The sequence below is a fragment of the Leptonychotes weddellii genome, chromosome X, assembly GCF_054177405.1.
Source record: "Leptonychotes weddellii isolate Sample4059 chromosome X, ASM5417740v2, whole genome shotgun sequence".
NCBI classification, from domain to species: Eukaryota; Metazoa; Chordata; class Mammalia; order Carnivora; family Phocidae; genus Leptonychotes; species Leptonychotes weddellii.
The window spans coordinates 105,429,802-105,448,014 of record NC_138385.1 but is presented as its reverse complement, the minus strand read 5'-3'; the positions used below and the strand labels follow the sequence as shown (position 1 = coordinate 105,448,014).

The 18,213-nt window shown below is 52.5% G+C and overlaps 1 protein-coding gene and 1 long non-coding RNA gene across 2 annotated transcripts in view; one reads left to right on the top strand and one right to left on the bottom strand.

Moving 5' to 3' along the window:
• Positions 1 to 18,213, top strand: part of GYG2 (glycogenin 2) — a 91,559-nt gene that overhangs the window by 51,584 nt on the left and 21,762 nt on the right. The window lies entirely within an intron of this gene.
• On the bottom strand, positions 34 to 16,407 carry LOC145717912 (uncharacterized). Its single transcript, XR_014141433.1, has 3 exons — positions 12,581 to 16,407; positions 2,531 to 2,572; positions 34 to 1,022 (listed from the first exon to the last, which is right to left on the bottom strand). It is a non-coding gene; the product is annotated as an uncharacterized LOC145717912 (long non-coding RNA).

The following is an 18,213-nucleotide window of genomic DNA, read 5'->3' as shown; positions in this document are numbered from 1 at the left end:
TTTATATATAATTTAATAATACATATGCTACATATAATATATATTATGTGTGTCATATATGTACTATATCATATATGATTATATATTATATAATATAAATAGACTATTTTCTATATAGTATATATGTTACATAATATATATTACATTATATGTAATTACAGATTATATTTTATTATGTTATATAAATATATTATTTACTTTACATGCATATCATATATGTTATATAGTATATAATGTATATAATTATATATTATATTTCATTATATGGTATACAAACATATTATTTATTTTATATATAATTTATTCTTTTATGTTTTAAAAGACTGTCTTTATTTATTTTAGAGAGAGAGAGTGGACAGGGGAGAAGCGGAGGGGGAGGAAGGGGGAAAGAATCTCAAGCAGACTCTGTGCTAAGTGCGGAGCCAGATGCTGGGCTCGATCTCAGGACCCAGAGATCATGACCTGAGCTGAAACCAAGAGTCGGACACTTAACTGACTAAGCCACCCAGGTGCTCCATATATATAATTTAATAATGTATGTACTGTATATAATATATAGTATGTGTGCTCTATTTGTGCTATGTAATATATATAATTATATATTGTATTTTATTGCATGGTATATATTATTTATTTTATATATAATTTAAGAATGTATACTGCATGTGACCCACCTATGTGCTATGTAATTATATATCATAACACGTATGTTGTATACGTCACGTCTCTATTACTGAGGTGTCATGGACATATAAGGTTATATTAGTTTCAGGCATACAACATGACGATTGGGTATTTCTGCACATGTCAGAATCTCGTTAACACCCATCACCATAGCTACCAGCTACCACACATTCTTTTTTTCTTGTGGGGAGAACTTTCCAGACCTACGCCCCGAGCAGCCTTTGAGTGCGCAATTCAGCATTATTAACCGTGCCGTTCCTGTTGGCAAGCCGTCCTCGTTGTGGTGCACGTGGACGCCGTGTGTCCATACTCACCTGAGCTTGGCTTCTTGGTGGGTTCTGTGCACAAAGAGAAAAAAACAAATCCAATCAGCATTGAAGATTTGTGCACAGCTCACAGAAGGAACAGTTAACACCCTTATAAAAAGGGAAAATTTCAAGGACTAAATATGACATGCTTTGAACACAAATCTCGTGTATTGTTGCGGGAGGGGGGAGAAAAGAAAGAAAACACACTTAGAATCTATATCTACCAGTCCTCCCCGGGAGCTGTGCAGGGTTGGGGTGGGTGGGAGGAAATTTAGTGAGGTGGTCCACTCGGCTCGTGAGCACCTAAGTTAGAACAAAGGCTTTTTGGTGGCGAGGGAGAGATACTTTGCACGAAGGCCAACTTAGCCGAGAGCACCCAGGGCCGGCGGGCATGTACGTGGTGACTCGTGCATCAGGAAGGCGGCCACGTGTCATCATCTCTCTCTCTCTTTCATGTGTGTGTTTATTCAGTCAACAAACGCTGCCTGAGTGCCCACGGGCACCGGGGACTGTGTAAAGGGGGTGCACACAGCCCCCCAGGCGATTGCACAACCACGAGGCCAGCGTTCGAGGCCGTGGACATCGGCTGGGCGGTGCCTGGGGTGCAGAGCACAGTGTGGGTGAGCGTGCGTGTGGGGTCTGGGGGCACAGACGGACGGCAACAGGAGCTCAGCGGAGGGAAGACGGACGGGACGGCCTGGTGCACGATGGCCAGGCTCCTTCCGAGCAGACGAGACCACATGTCCTCGCTGTCCACCCACGCGGTGGCAGGTGCCTGAGCTCCTTCCTTTCCAGAGTCAGATTCCCTCCGTGCAGGGACCATCTGCCCCGGGGCTACCCTGCCCTCCAAGCTGTGCACACCGGGGACAGTGAAGCCTGAGGACCCCACTGCGCTTTGACAGGGGAAACAGAGTCTCCACCTTGGCGTGCGTCCGCCATTAGCTTCTCCCACTGCACAGACCGTCATCCCCTACCTGCCCCATGGTGGTTCAGATCAGTGAAAACCTCCATGCACGGGGAAAATCCCCATGGGGGCGGGTGGTTTTGCATCAGGAAGTCTCTGTCCTTTGTAAGGTAGGGGTCTGCGTGCCCACCCCGTCCTCATTGTTACCACTCCTTGTCTACCTGCACTGAGTGACCGTGGGCTGTTGCCGGAGCCAGAATCCGCTGATGATCCTTCTCAGAGCAGACAAGCCTTTGTCTTTCTTTCAAAACAAGACCCCCCTCCCCATCCCACCGTGTGTGCGTGGACACCCCGTGTCTCCCAGCTAGACCTGATTCCAGACCCTCCTGCATGGTCCAGGAGCTGATTATTCAGCTTTCTGGCAGCAAGCACATCCAGCTGGGCTCAAAAATGCTAAAGACAGGGCATGGGGGGCTCTCCAACCCCACACCCCCTCTCCGGGGAAAGCGAGCAGCCTCGTCCACGGAGGTGGATGGAGAACCTGCTGGGAGGGAGGTCCCCCAGACCCCCTGAGCAGCTGCCAAGCTGCGGCAGAAGCAAACCTTCCCCCCCACCCCGAAATATGGTCACTCACCGGGGTCATCGAGAGCGTCGGCCAAGTCGAAGTCACGCTGACCTGTGGGGGCCACAGAGGGTGTAAGTGGACGGGACGGGAGACATCAGGGGTCCTGGTTCCTGGCTGCAGGCTGCTCCCCTCCGCCCCGCCTGCCTGTGCTAAGCCACATAGGGGCCTTGGTGCGAAGGTCAGCCCACCGTGAGAGCTCAGCAGAGGGTCGCAGTGTCTCGACCTCCCCCCCGTGTGTTTGTCCAACGAATATCTCGTCTTTCCCAGCAGCTGGGTGCCCCTCACCCAAGACGCCATGTTTTGGCAGATTATTATGGCATTGCAGTCTCCAAGGAGGAGAGAATCCTCCTGGGATCCCAACTCCTTCTAGCTCCCTCCCAAGCTGAACACGGGCATGTTTCCGAAACGCCAAGCATCTGTGCGTTCTGCAAACACTGCTGGGTGTTGGGCGTGTGCCAATGAACCCCCCAAGCCCTGCTTCCCAGCTCTCTCAGGGGAGACAGGCGCATGAGCACCCCGAAAGGGAGGGACGGGCTGCCTTGGGGACCAGAAAAATGAGGCAGTGGGCAATTGCTCTTCTTGTGTGAGCACACCTGGAGGTCTTCCCGGAGGAGGTGACGTGTGAGCTGTTTCTAAGGTGCCCGTTTTCTCACGACAACGAAACACCCCAATAATCAGAGAGCAGCACCTCCTAGGCAAGAGAAGTTCCCTCACGTCAAGGGACAGAAGCTAATATTTTTAAAATCGGGCCGAATGGGAAACAAAAGCAATCAGCACAGCCCACACAAAAGCCAGCAAGAGCCGCACAACCCACCTGGTCGAGTGGTGGCCACGGCCCGAAGCTGACATCCAAGACTAGCGAGCTGCACCCCGCTTGTCCCTCTGCTCCCGAAGCCACCGTTTGGGACGCGACCCTGCCCGACCGACCGCAAGAAGGACTCAAAACCAAGTGTTTTTCCCTATTGAACCCGGAGCCCAAACCTCCCCCTGCCGAGCGAGCCAGCGCCGTGTTACTTCCGCTTTGCAAACCGGGGCCTGACAACAAAGCCTTCCCTGACCTCTGACTGAGTCCTTGCCCTGCAGGAATTTGGGGAGACGGTCCCCAGGAGCCAGTCCCCACCCCCGTTTCTACCTTCAAGAATGCCCCCCCCCCGGGAGGGGAAATGCATGTGCAGAATTTGGGGTATTTTCCTCTCTACGGGTGGGTGTGCGATGCAGGCCCGGCCACAGGCCACCCCCTCGCTTTCCAGGACCTCCCCCGGAAGGCTTTGCACAACACTCCCAACCAGGCCCTCCTCCCCGAGCTCACAAATTTCTGCGGCTTTCTGGCAAAGAAGTCTGGAATCTCGGCAGGAGCCGAGACCGTATTTCTGCTTTTTTGCTGGCTCAACTCGAAGTCGCTCTGGGTGGAGCAACGTGCATGGGGGGGACGGGGAGTGTGGCTGTCCAGCTTGGGGACGGGGGTCCCCCCTGGGTGGACGGCTCGGATGCTCTCCAATCCCAGGGTGCTGATGCTTGGCACACCTCCTGCATTCACCAAAACTCTTGGAATTTCTCCATCTGAAATGCTTCACCTGGGGACCCTTATCCGTGTGTATTTTCTCTAAAAAAACCCCAAAATCTTTTAAATGAGCTGAGGATGGCCCTGGGCCACCCCAAGTTCCTCTCCTGCCCATTGAGACTTTCCTTCCCGCACAAATTTGCCCCTTTCGCTGCTCCCAAAATTACAAGAGCGGCGTCAGAGGACGTTTCCGATTCTGGCCCATTTGAATCCCCTTTTGGGGGTGACACCTTTTTTTTTTTTCCCAAACAGCTTCGCTGAGATAGAATTCGCCGCGCCGACGATTCGCCCATTTAACGCGTGCACTAGGGCGGCGTGGAGCACGTTCCCCGGGTCATGCAACGACCACCTGTCTCTATTTCCAGAACATTCCACTGCCTGCAAAGGAGACCCACCAGCAGCCCATCTCCAGGCCCCTCCCCAGACACCGGTGACCACAGACCAGGAGCCGGTTTCCTGGGGGGCCTTATGGGCAGAGTCAGAATTCACGCTGGACCCTCGGGCACCCTCCGCCGCAGCCCCGCGCTCCGGGAAGGAGTCTGGGCGTCGGGAACCAGGTGACCCCTGGACGCTGGGTGGCCTCGGCGTGCAGCAAGCTTTGCTCGGCAAGGACAGGCCTCTGAGGGTGGGGGACCCCTAGGCTGGGGTGCAGCGAGCAGCAAGCCCCGCGGTCCACACGGGAGGCCCCGGGGGACGTGCCCCCCTCCAGAGCCAATCGCACTGAGCGGCTTCCGACTGTGGAGGCGTCGCTGTGTCCCTGCGGGGCAGGGGGCCCGTCTGCCTGGCCAGGGTCTGCTCCGCTCCAGCCTCTGACTGCTACTCGTGCAGGAACAGCCTGGGCTCCATCTGCCGCCCCAGGGGCTCTCTCTGGCCACCCTCGTCCAGGGCGGACGCACAGGACTCCGCGTCAGGCTGGCTTCTCAGACACCCCCTCGCAGGGCGGCTGGGGGTGCACACCCCTTCCGTGCAGCTCCCGTGCACAGCCCCCCACCCCCGCAGGCCCTGACATTCAGGAATGACCATCGCCATTCTGAGCCAGGGCCTCACCCCCGGAGTTCCAGGCACCCCGCATAACACCGGCGGCCCGTAAGCTGCTCCAAATGCCTCGACCACGCCCGTCGTCCCAGATGAGCAAAAGCCTCTGTGTTATCCGCCCTGCCCACGCACCCGGCTGGCCTCTCCCGAATGCCTGTGCCCAGTGGGTGGGGGCTGCCCGCACTGCATGTAGGATCCCTGACCCCTCCTCATCTCTGCATGCATCAGGAACCAGGGTGCCCCCTCCCCGCCTCTGCAAACCTCCCTGGCCTCCGGGTCCCCTCCCTTATCAGCAGTACCTTTGCCAGGATGGAAATGCTTCCTGAGCTCTGGGTGGGGGAGATGGGTCACCCCATGGGTCACCAGGCAGCCACACCTGGAAACGTGGGGTTTACCCTGAAAGGGCTGCTGTGTGAGCAGGACTCATGCATGCAGCGGGGAGGGACTCCCCGGGACCTCTTGCATCAGTTGGCGACTCTGGCCAGCATCAGGCACCCATGTGGGGACCGTCCAGTCCTGCAAGCCAGGCGGGAAAGGGCCAGGCGGAGCACCTGCGGCTAAGACGTGGCAGGGGTCCCACCCGTGGCAAGGGGTCCCCGTGCATTTCAGGTCCTAGCTGGGCTGGGAGCTCACTTGGGCTGACGAGACTGCTCCTGGGCCTCAGTCTCTGGAGACACCCAGGCAGGGAGGGTGCGCATGAGCCCATTGCACTCATCGGCATTATTTTTCCACTCGGAGCACATGACGTGGCTCGTGTCCCGAGACCTGTTTCTGATCTTGTCTCTCCTTTTGCTTAGTGAGCTCAGGGACGTTTAATCAAACCCACACATTTTGGATCCATGACCCCAGGGAGAAAGCAGCGTCCTGGGTCCTGGGGTCGTGACGCTGGTGATCCTGCTGAGATCCTGGGGACGTGGGCTCACGGTGGCTCGTGGTGGTGGTGTCTGGCGGTCAGCATTATATACAAGACCGCCTCCCTCCACCAAAAACAAAACCAAAAAGCTATTTGGGGTCTTTGAGTAGCACTTGGAGGAATTTTGTCATCTCCAGGGGCTGTCCTCTCCTGGACCGCCAACCCCTCGACCCCCACAAGACTCCCATCTGCTTCCTACTGCACTTTTCATGCCCTGAATTTCTCAGCTTTGATGCGCACCCTCAAGTCAACATGACACACGGCAATCTGCAAAGCCAACAGCAGGACCCTGGTTGGGACAATCATCATACCACGCCGATGTTGTCAGAGTCCCCGCCGCCCACTCATCCAGGGCTGCCACGCAAACCAGGAGCCACGCACAAGCCCACGCCAGAGCTCCCCCCTGGCCCTGCCCCCACAACCACTGAATTACCGACTCTGATCTAAAGGAGAAAATCAGCCCCAGGCAAGCTCCGAGTACAAGAAAGTGAAAAAAAAAAAGCACGAATTTAATGACCGTGGACCACACTCATCGCGTGGCCGATCACCCACTCATGAACGTGGACAGGCTCTGACATGCTATTGTTCCAACCAGTGTCCTTGTATCTGTGTCCCATCCAGGAAATTATGCGTCATTTCTTCACACAGGATTTGACTGATTTCCCCAAGTGGGGGGCTAATTGAAATCAATCCTTCCGGGTCAGCTGCCACCGAGTGCATGGCTCACGTTTATAGGACCCGTTTCTGTCCTTCAGAATCCCCCCCATGGGGCCGGCGCTGGAGCAGGGATGCCCAGAGAGCAAATCGTGACTTCCTCCAGGCAAATCCTTTGACTCTGCTCCATTGTTCTTAAATATATATATATATATATATATATATTAATGTACAGAAAGCACATTTTTGGGGCTCTTCCCCAGGATAGAGAAAATTAACAGTGCACGTAGGTGAGCCGTTTAGGTTTGCACAGACCGTGATAAGGAGCCCAGGGGTGACGCATCCAGGTGGGTGTGGGTGCATCGCCTCTGGGCTCCGTGTTCTCCTGCTGGAACACCTCTGCATAAATGCGTAAGAGTCTCCGGGTGCTCACGAGGTTTCCGTTTCCAGCAGCAGCAAGGGTTATACAAGAGGGCTGGGTTCTCATGCTGCATAACTCAGCATGCACGTGCGGGGACGCCATGAGGGACTCTCTCCCCAGGGGCGGCAGTGCTGACCCTCCATGGAGATGAGCAGGTGGTCCCCTCGAGCTCCACCCCATCCTGCTTGCCCTGCAGCTGATTACAGCTGAGCCGCTCTTGCAAGGTCAACCAGTTGTCCCGGTTCCTAGTGTCCCCAGGTCCCCTTTCGATGAAAGCCCTCCACCCCGATGACATGCACAGTCCTGGGAGGGGAAGTACTTGGTCACAAAGGACTAAAGGTTGGATGTTCATCATAAAAGCCAAGACATCCATCGTGAAATGCAGACCGTCCAACGAGGCAGTGTCCCAGAATGATGCGTACACATGGACCCCCGAGGACGTGGGTGACATGCAGCCCCTACCATGGCAGCTCTGGGTGTGCCAGAGAGGCTGCATTTCTCTGCAGCTCCTGGGGGAGACTGAGGCTGTGGGCTGTGGACTTCACTTTGCAGGGCAGGGGCTTTGTGTTCCCTCCAGGTCCCAAAGGCTGAGAGTCTGAGATCCGGGCGGGACCGAGGCTGGTTCCTCCTGAGGCCTCTCTCCTTGGTGTGTAGACCCCGTGTCCTCCCTGTGTCCTCACGTGGTCGTCCCTCTGTGCCTGTCCTCATCCTATCTTCTTAGAAGGACCCCAGTCCTATGGGATCAGGGCCCACCCTAATGACCTCATTATACCTTAATCCCCTCTTTAAAGACCCCCACCTTAAAACACAACCCCAATCTGAGATCTTGGGGTTAGGGCTTCAACCTGTGAATTTTGAGGGGACACAGTTCAGCCCATAACAGACTTAAACTGGCAGGAGAAGCTGAACCACCGTGGAATCACCACCGGACGCTCTGGTGGGATGGAGTGGAGGCCCTCACCCGGCCCCAGTCCTAGGAGCAAAAGGAAGATTTTCGGCAGAGCTGTATGAGGACAGACCATGCACGGAGTGCTGAGTCCACACCAGCACTGTTCCTCAGCCTCAGGACTTCTGCCTCCATGCCTCTCAGACCCTCAAGGGCGTGCAGATCAGTCCGTAATCTGCTTACGAGCAGATTCTGGATCAGCAGGTCTGGGTGAGTCCAAAACTACGTTTCTCCAGGGTGTTGGTGCTGCTGGCCTGAGGGCCTCAGTCTGCAAATACACCATGTGAACAAGAAAGACATCCTTCCTCCCTGTTTTGTCCAGTTGACCCAACCCCTGAGGATCTGAGAGGTCCTCACCCCCTTCAAGAAAATAAGAGCCAAACAAGAGCCCCAGGCTGCTGCTTCCCAGGAGAAGGAGGGAAGGCAGCTTTGCACCAGCTGTGGAGGCCTCTGTCCATGCAGTGTGCAAATATTCCAAGTTGATGCCACGTGGGCCACCTTCAGAGCAGCCCTGTCAGTAACTCAAGGAAACTCCAAGGGACAGTCATGGGTCTTGAGCAGAAACAGCTCTGTTCTCTTGCAAAAGGAAACCTATCACCTTTTGGGTATAACTTGCATGCACATGGGACCTTCCCGCTTCCCCAAAGACCTCTGAAAACAGTGAATCTGGCCTCATATTTTACCCAGAGCCTTAAAAACTAGAGAGGCTGATGGATATCATCTGGGGGGAGGACACTAGATGCTCCCCACGTGCCCTGGATAAGAGGCAGGGGCTCCCCAAATTGCTGACGCAGGAGGACCACCTGCGAAGCTGAGAAAGCATCCAGAGCGGGGCCCAGGACTCTGCATCTTGGCCCTGTCCCCCAGCAATCCTGACACCCGTTGCCCAGCAAAGTTTCCCAACTACCTCCCCCGAGTATCAGCACTTTGTCCAGATCATATTTTATTGTGATCCACAAGGATAAAAACAAAATATTGGAAGAAAACATTTTGAAAACTTTTGAGAATTTGCTCCAGGGTCACCCCGGAAAGCCGTCTGAACACTCAGAGCAGAAGGCACAATGCTTTGCATGCTTTGCCCCCTTGGTTCTCAAGAATGTGGCAATTTCTACAGCAGCTGTGCTCACCAGAGACAGCCCCCTCAAGGGCGTAGCTCAAGGTCACAGGGAAAGTGGGGATACTAAAAGATTTAACAGCCCTGCCTCCATTCCAGCCCTGCAACAGAAACAAACACGGGAGTATTTCTGACGACACAGCTGAGGGAGCCCGGGGGGCTGAGAATAGGCAGAAAGACCTTGGAACCCTCCGGAAAACCTGCAGAGTTGGCATCTCAGGCAAGGGAAGTGGAAACATGAAAACATCCCAGATGGTTCATATTTTGTGTCAATGTGGCCAGGCTTCAGTGCCCAGATGTTTGGTCAAACGCTAGTGCAGATGTCACCGTGCCAGGATGTTATCAATGGGATTGCCACCTGCAATCACGTGCTGGGAAAGCATATCACCCTCGGTAATGTGGGTGGGCCTCTTCTGATGTGATGAAGCCTTAAACGCAATGAGCGAGGTTTCCTGGAAAAGAAGGTAGTCAGACTCAACACGGCAGGGTCGCATCTGAGCTGAGTTTCTAGCCTGCCCTCATGGTTTTGGACTTGCCAGCCCCACACTCCTGTGGGGCAATTCCTTAAAATAAATTTCAGTCTATAGATTGACAATGATGATAATGATAGATATATAGATAGATAGATGATAGATAGATAGATAGATAGATAGATAGATAGATATGATGGATGGGTGGATAGATGGGTGAGTGGGTAGAAGGATGGATGTATGGATGGATAGATAGATAAATGATGGATGGATAGATAGATGAATGGGTGGATGGATGGATGGATGGATGGATAGATGGGTGGATGGATGGATAGATAGATAAATGATGGATGGATAGATAGATGAATGGATGGATGGATGGATGGATAGATGGGTGGATGGATGGATGGGTGGATGGATGGATGGATGGATATATGGGTGGATGGATGCATGCATAGATGGGTGGATGGATGGATAGAGAGACGAATGGATGGATGGATGGATGGATGGATAGATGGGTGGATGGATGGATAGTTGGTTGGATGGATGGGTGGATGGATGGATGTATGGATGGATAGATAAATGATGGATGGCTAGATAGATGAATGGATGGATGGATGGATGGGTGGATAGATGGGTGGGTGGATGGGTGGGTGGATGGATGGATCAATAGATAGATGGATAGATAGAAAAATGATGGATGGATAGATAGATGAATGGATGGATGGATAGATGGAAGAATGGATGGATGGATTGATACATAAGTGATGGATAGATGGATAGATGGATAGATGGATAGATAGATGAATGGATGGATGGATAGATGGATAGATGGGTAGATGGATGGATGGATACATAAATGATGGATGGATAGATGGACAGATCAACAAATACGTAGATGTACGTATGTATAGGTGGACAGGTAATAGATGGATAATATTTAGATACATAGGTCAGACACACAGACAGATGGAGTCTCTCGTGCTAACATGAGATTTCTCAACCTGAGCACCAGCAACATTTGGGGCTGGATCACTCTCTGACATGTGTGGCAGACATTGGGCAGCAACCTCGGCTTCCACCCATTTGAGGACACCAGCTGACCCACTCACAGTTGTGACAGCGAAACATGACTCCAGATATTGCCAAGTGTCCCCTGGGGGCAAAGTGGCCCCTAGTTGAGACAATGGCAGGCTGCATCATGTCTATCTAGAGGATGTCCCTTCTGGCCTGGCCATGCTGGCTGATGATGCATCATTGAATGGGGAACCCCAGAATAGCTGTCCCCTTATGCCACGGATCAGTGAGTCTCCACCCTCGTGCCACGGATCCATGAGTCTCCACCCAAGGGTATACCAGATGGCCTGGTGCTTACTCATCATCCCTTCAAGGGAGCCCTGACTCTGCACAGAGTCCCTCTGGGTGCTTTTGAATCTACAGGTCCCGAGCCCCACCCACATACCATATGAGCATCTCAAGGGGCAGGGCCTTTAATCCAGCTCCCTCCCAGGTGACTCTGCACACCAAGGATTGAGAACCACTGCCCTACATAGCTGGGCAGGTTCGGTCCCACTGTTGGGCATGGTGACAAAACAGGCTTAAATGACCCATCTGGGGCTTGGCCTTCCCACCCACAGATCAGCTAGATCAAAGGTAGTTTGGGGGCCACGAGGAAAGAGGCAGAATCAAGGGAGACTCTTGATTGGTTCTGGGGTGCAGCCAGCGTGGGCTGGAGTTCCGTGGCCCAGCATGGCCTGGCTTGTTGCCTCGGGCACACATCCCACCCTTCGAGTATCACCAAACCACAAGGCCCCACAGACCTCAATGCAGCACGTGATGCAATAATATAATAATATATTACAATAATATATATACAAGATAAGATATATTTAGGGGGAAAAGACACATAAAGATAGATATAAATAGTTCCTTTTTTCTCAACAGACCCAAAACCACAAGCTGGCCTTGGCAAGTTTCATTTCCACTCCTGCTTCCTCGTTGTGACCTCAGGCACATGATGGAACCTCACCCCGTGCCTCAGTTTACCCATCTATAAGGTGGCAGCAAGCACGGCACCATCATCAGGCTGCGTGAGAATCAGCTGGGAAGCTGATGTGTGCGTGGAGTGCGGGAAGCTTTGCCCTCCAGCTGACCCTCAACATCCCATCGGCCCCCAGACAACCAACGCCTTGTCCCGAGAACACACCTCGAACAGGATAAACGGGACACGCCCCAACAGGGACATCTGAATTCAATCCTGCTACTCCTAACCAACAACACCTCCCAATCCTCCATCCCACCCAACCTTCCGTGCTTGAAAGGAGAGTATTAAAATGACCAGAGGGGTTGTTTCGGTCCCGTTTCTCATGAGTTCATTACAGTTCCTAAATAGCCTAAGTAGCCGCCTGCCCCACCCTCCAACAAACCAAACACCCCCCGAATCTGGGAGACAGCCCGTGAGCTCCAGCTCCAGTTTTGTGCGAAAACAACTCACATGACTTTCTTTTGCAACAAGGAAGGATGACATTTATCCAGAAGGCTGCAGAATCCAAACCCGAGTACCCGACGAAAATGGGCAGAACTAATCTTTTCCATCGGGAACAAGGAATTTAAAAGACCCCCCGCACCCTGTCGAGCTTAAATCCCGGGGTAGGACGGGCTGTGTTTGAAATGCAGAGCGGAAAAGCAGAGAACGCCGCTTGCTTCCAAACGCTGTTGGTCCGTGTTGTGCAGTTCCAGGTCCAGGTCCAGGTCCCCGGGGCTCTCAAGTGGGCCCCGTGTCCCCTCTGCCTTCTCAGAAGGCACCATTCCTGTCTCCTCTAACCCCCCCTGGCAACTTCTAAGCATTTGTTTGGTAGAAGCTGCTTTGGAGGAGTTTTGAGAAGGAACCGGACAGCAAGCACAGCACCCGCGCAGCTCTCCCTCGGGGCCAAGACGCCTCTTACCTTGAATGTGCATCAGAAAGCCCAGCACCGTGATACAGAAGAGGCCCCAGCGGCTCTCCATTCTTGGCGGCAGCACGAAGGAGCCTCCGTGGAGGCCCCAGCCCAGCGACTCGTCAGATCCGGCCCTCCCGGGCCCCACCCTCTGTGTGTTGGCTTCCTGTCTCTCAGCTTGGAAGAAAGGGAGGCGACGTTCCAAGCGGAAAGTATGAACCAAGCTGCAAAACCTTTGCCAAAAGCTAATGCACCCCGTGCTCAGATTCCAAACCCCACAGCCTAGAGCCCATGAGGCAAGCGCGTGCACGCTGAAGGCCGACCCGGGCCTCCCGGAGCGGCGCTGGCCGGCCAACGCTCAGCACGGCAGGGAATCCAGCATCACCTGGCGCCAATGGGCATCCTCCGCTTTGGGAAGCCGGGCACACCTGCTCTGCAGCTCTGCTCCCTGCAGGCGTGGGAGGCGCCACGAGATCAAAGGTTGGCCAACCCTGAGCACAGGGAGGACGCTCCCTGCCCATAGATTTGTAGATTCTAGGCTTGCTGCTTCCCAAGGGTGGGACTTCAGATGAGTTCACGCATTCATTCCACAAACACTGTGGACGCACGTCTGTTCCGAGCCAGGCCCAGGCTAGGTGCTGGGGTTGCAGGGGTGAAGAACGAATTGTTGTTTACAAAGGGGAGGGGACATCAAAAGTTAAACCAGATGATGGCAGTGTGACATTACATAATGCAGGGATGCACACAGAGGCCACAAATTTGATGGAGAGAAAGGGAAGGGAGAACATTCCGGGTGAGCAAAGCAGGATGTGTGGTCCTCTTCGGTGCTCTTGAGTCTGGTCTTCGATAATAAGGTCTATGCTGGGCCCGTTGAGGATTAAAATGACAACCGGCCATGTCTTGATTTTGCTAGTCCTTGTCAGACCTGGCACGGTCTGAACTCAGCCGGGCGTGGGCTTCTAGAGAGGGTGGTAACCTCTAGATAGATGATTTCAAAAGCTGAGTAGGAAGGACATAAGATGGCAGGGACAGAGCGTTTGGGCAGAGGAAGGTGTGGGGTAAATGTACTCAGTAGGAAACAAGGAGCCCAAGGCGACTGTGGGAGACAACTCTAGGGGGCGCTGTGCACACCGCCAACTGTTACAGACTGAAGGTTTACATCCCCCCAAGACTCATATGTTGCGGCCCTATCTTCCAATGGGGTGGGATTGGAGGTGGGCCCTTTCGGAGTGATTACATTGAGATCAGGTCATGATGGTGGGCACCATGATGGGATTTGTGTCTTTATAAGAAGAGGAAGAGACACCACGTGAGAACACGGGGAGAACACTGTGTCTATATCTCAAGGAGAGAGGCCTCAGGAGGAACCAGCCTCGGCCCTGCCTGGATCTCAGACTCCCAGCTTCTGCCCCACCTGGATCTCAGACACCCAGCCTCCAGGATAGTGAGAAATAAATGTCTATTGTTTGAGCTGTCCTGTCCTTGGCATTTTGTCCGTCCTACCAGCCCAAACGGATGACCGTGCCAACTAGGATGAGTGCTCTAGAGGTGAAGAGTAGCCATTATTTGCCTCGTTCCTTATTGACGTAGAGTGTGACTTAGCTCGTGTCGATGGGACAGCATCTGATAGAGAACTCATGATATTCTGTACATCCTACAGATGATACTTTCTCCGCTAAACCATTACTTGTCCATGTAGGGATGGGGGTGTGGCATTTAGAGGTCAATGATGTTGCACGGTTGACACTGGGACCCATTCATTGTTTTGTGGGGCATCAGAATAGAGAATGCATTTGACCCGATATGTATGGACTTTGTCTGACTCTCTGTTTATGGAGAGTCCATATTCCAAATTGAAATATGCCACAGCCAATGTTGAAAGTAGCCCAAGGTCCATTGTATTTTGTGTCTCATTTTGTGCCGCAGCAAAGGGAGCTAATGACCGTGTGGAATGGAGGAGCAGGACCTATTGAAAGTTATCTTACGGCTGTTCCTTCCCCCAAAAACAGTCAGGACCATGAAACATCTGAGTTGGGCCTTCAAGCACAAGTACAAATTTGATGGAGAGAAAGGGAAGGGAGAACATTCCGGGTGAGCAAAGCAGGATGTGTGGACCTCTTCTGTGCTCTTGAGTCTGGTCTTCGATAATAAGGTCTGTGCTGGGCCCATTGAGGATTAAAATGACAACCGGCCATGTCTTGATTTTGCTAGTCCTGAATGCTGTATAAAGATTTCAGTTCTGCAGGCTGGGGGGACCACATTGCATGTGTAATCAGGGGAGGATGGAGATGGGGACCTCTTGGGAAGAGAAGCCCAGGAATGGCCAGGAGATGAGTTACAGAAGGGGCTGAATTTGATGCAAGGAGGTCACAAAAGGCATTAATGTCATGCTGGGGGAGGTGACATCGGCAGAGGTGGGCAAATTTAACGGTCATGGGGTAAGGTGGTTTCAAGCATTCTTTAGAGAGGGAACCAATGGAAACATGGCGCCCATATTCAATCACAAATGGACCTTCAAAATACTCTTCTGTGGATCTGGAGAAATTTCAGTCACTAGCATATGGCAGAGCTAGGATTCAAAACCAGGCAGGCTGGGGGCACCTGCGTGGCTAAGTCGGTTGAGTGTCTGACTCTTGATTTCTGGCTCAGGTCATGATCTCAGGGTCATCACATCGAGCCCCGTGTGGGGCTTCCTGCTCAGGGGGGAGTCTGCTAGAGATTCTTTCTCTCCCTCTACACCTCCACCTGCTCCTTCTTTCTCTCTCTCTCAAATAAATAAATAAATCTTAAAAAAAATTTAAATCCAGGCAGCCTGAGTCCAAGACTCATCCCTCCTTAACCTGCCCTGTTGATTGCTGGCCCAAAGCATGCGTTCAAAAGTCACCTGTTAAGTTAAACTGAGGGGAAATCGGATGAAGGTGGCTGGCAAAGGGAATAGAGGTGACCATCCAGCCATCTGTTTTCGGTCCAGAGTGGGTCGGGTTGACCCCAAAATGAGAGAGCGAAGCCAAGAGTGACGTCTGGCGCTTGGCGTCAAGAGAAAACTCTTGCTTGGGAGGGCTTGGCTTTCCAGTGAGTAAGGAGGGTGTCTGTTTCCCTGGTTTCATGAGTATTCTTCACATCTCCAAGACTCCAGTCTGTCACCCGTCAACTGTTTGGCAATGACGTGCTTGGTGTCAAGCGCAGAGGTGGGCTGTGACAGAGCTAACTCAACAGGCACCCTGCCCTTGGGAGATACACAGATCGGTGTTTTCGGCTGAGTTGTGTCTCTTCAAAAAGATATGTTATGGTCCCAACAGCCAGGAACTCAAAATGGGACCTTATTTGGAAACAGGGTTACTGCAAATGTAATTAGTTAAAATGACCCGGGTGGGTCCAGACAACAGGATCATCACATGAATGATCCAGGTAGGCCCTAAATCCAACATCGGAAGACACCAAAGAAAGAGGAGAGACACACACACAGAGGAGAAGCCACGTGAGGACGGAGGTAGAGATGGGAGGGACGTGGCCACAAACCCAGGAACACGTGGAGCCCCAGAAGCTGGAAGAGGCAGGAAGGACCCTCCCCAAGAGCTTGAGGAGGGAGCATGACCTTGCCCCGCCTGGATCTCAGCGGCCCTGCCCCGCCTGGATCTTAGAGGTCCTGCCCCGCCTGGATCTCAGACGTCTGGTCTCCAGAGCTGGGAGAGGATGAATTCCTGTGGTTTAAGCCACGTGATTGGTGATTCTTTGTCACAGCAGGAATGGGACATTCATAGAAGTTCCTTTCTTTGAAAGAAAAGAACAAAAAGGTACTGACTAAGCATAAACATTTTTCTTCTAGCTCGGAAATAACCCCCCAAACCCCCACATGCTACGTATCAGCGGACCATCACCCCTGGCTCGACATCAAAGCCTCATCATGTTAATCAGCACCGTCGCACAGAATTACACTTGAACTTCCTTTGTGTTGTTGCGGGTCCCCCCCCCTTCCATCAGCATTTGAATTCGGACATAATGTTAGAGTTGGAGCCGAACCGAATGCATTTCCAAAGTGCCCATCAGTCCTCCCCGATATGCTGACCTGAGTGAAAAAATGCAGGCACTCACCTTGAGAGCAATTTCCAGGACACAGAGCCCGGCTTCCCCATGGTCGCCCCGAGGTGGAGAACGCATGGGGGAAGAAAGCAGGACCATCGCACCAGATGAATAGCGCAATCAGCCGCAGAAGCACTCAGTTGCTGGGAAGAGGGTAATTACCCGCTGTGCCCTCCTCTCTGGGACCCATGGTACCATCCAGGATGGAAACCAAGGGCTGGAGCTTTTAAGCTCCATCTGACTTTGCGAAATTTGCCCTTTTGTTTCTTTTTTTTTTTTTTTACCTCTTTCCTCACAAAAGACAAAAAAAAAAAAGTATATGGATAAAGACATATCGTTGATTTCACAGGCATTTTACAGAAGCGCCAAATTCTTTACATCTCCTGTTTGGGGATCTGTCTGCAGAAGAAATACAGCCGGTGGCCAATCCAGGGATTTTTTTCCCTATTTTCTCTGTAAGGCTCTGTGATTACACCTCCCTTATCCATCTACACACATTGACTCACCCTTGCTGGCTGCCTCCCTCAACGTGCCAGGAAAGAATACAAACCCACCATTTCCAAAAGGCTTTGAACCCGTCTGATCAATGGGCTTAGTGTACAAGAAAGAAAAAAATACTAATAAATGGTGGTGGTGAAATCTGTTTGTAAACCACTCCCCCTCTCCCCCCCCCAAAAAAAAGCTGGATTTAGGCTAAACAGATTAAAAGGGGGAAATGAATCCTGACGTTTTCTGCATTTTTTTTTTCCGGCACCTGGAAACGTGTGCATGTGTCTCGAGTGTCTGGTGTTCTGGTTTTCGTTCTTTACACGGAGCATCATTACAAAGCGATGCTGGTGATGCAGACCAGGTTGAGGTGCACACAGGAGGGTGTGGGCCTGTGTGTGATGCTTTAAGGAAACCTGCATGTCCAATCCCAAACTCCCCGTGGGACAGTCAAGAGCGGTGGATGACGCGCTCGGACAGACGTTTTCTCCCCATTTCCCCGACCACGAAAAGGAACAGACGTCTCACACACACACGCACACCACAATGTGGATAAACTTTCAAAATTTTACATTCGGTGACAGAAAACAGACACCAAGGGCCACATTGTGTGTGAGTCCATGTCCCCCAACTGTCCAGAACAGGCAAATCCAGAGACAGAAAGCAGATGGGTCGTTTCCTGGCTATGCAGTTGAACTGTGGCCCCCAACCCCTCCCCCAAAAATCATACGTTGGAGTCGTCACTGGTAATCCTGTAGAATACGACCTTTGCTAGATGTCGGGTGGGTGTAGATGCAATTGGTTAGGATGGGGTCACCCTGGAGTCAGGTGGGACATGACCCTATGCGAGCTGTTCCTATAAAAAGGGGGACGTTTGGAGGGCGCCTGGGTGGCTCAGTTGGTTAAGCGACTGCCTTCGGCTCAGGTCATGATCCTGGAGTCCCGGGATCGAGTCCCGCATCGGGCTCCCTGCTCGGCAGGGAGCCTGCTTCTGCCTCTGACCCTCCCCCCTCTCATGTGCTCTCTCTCTCTCATTCTCTCTGTCTCAAATAAATAAATAAAATCTTTAAAAAAAA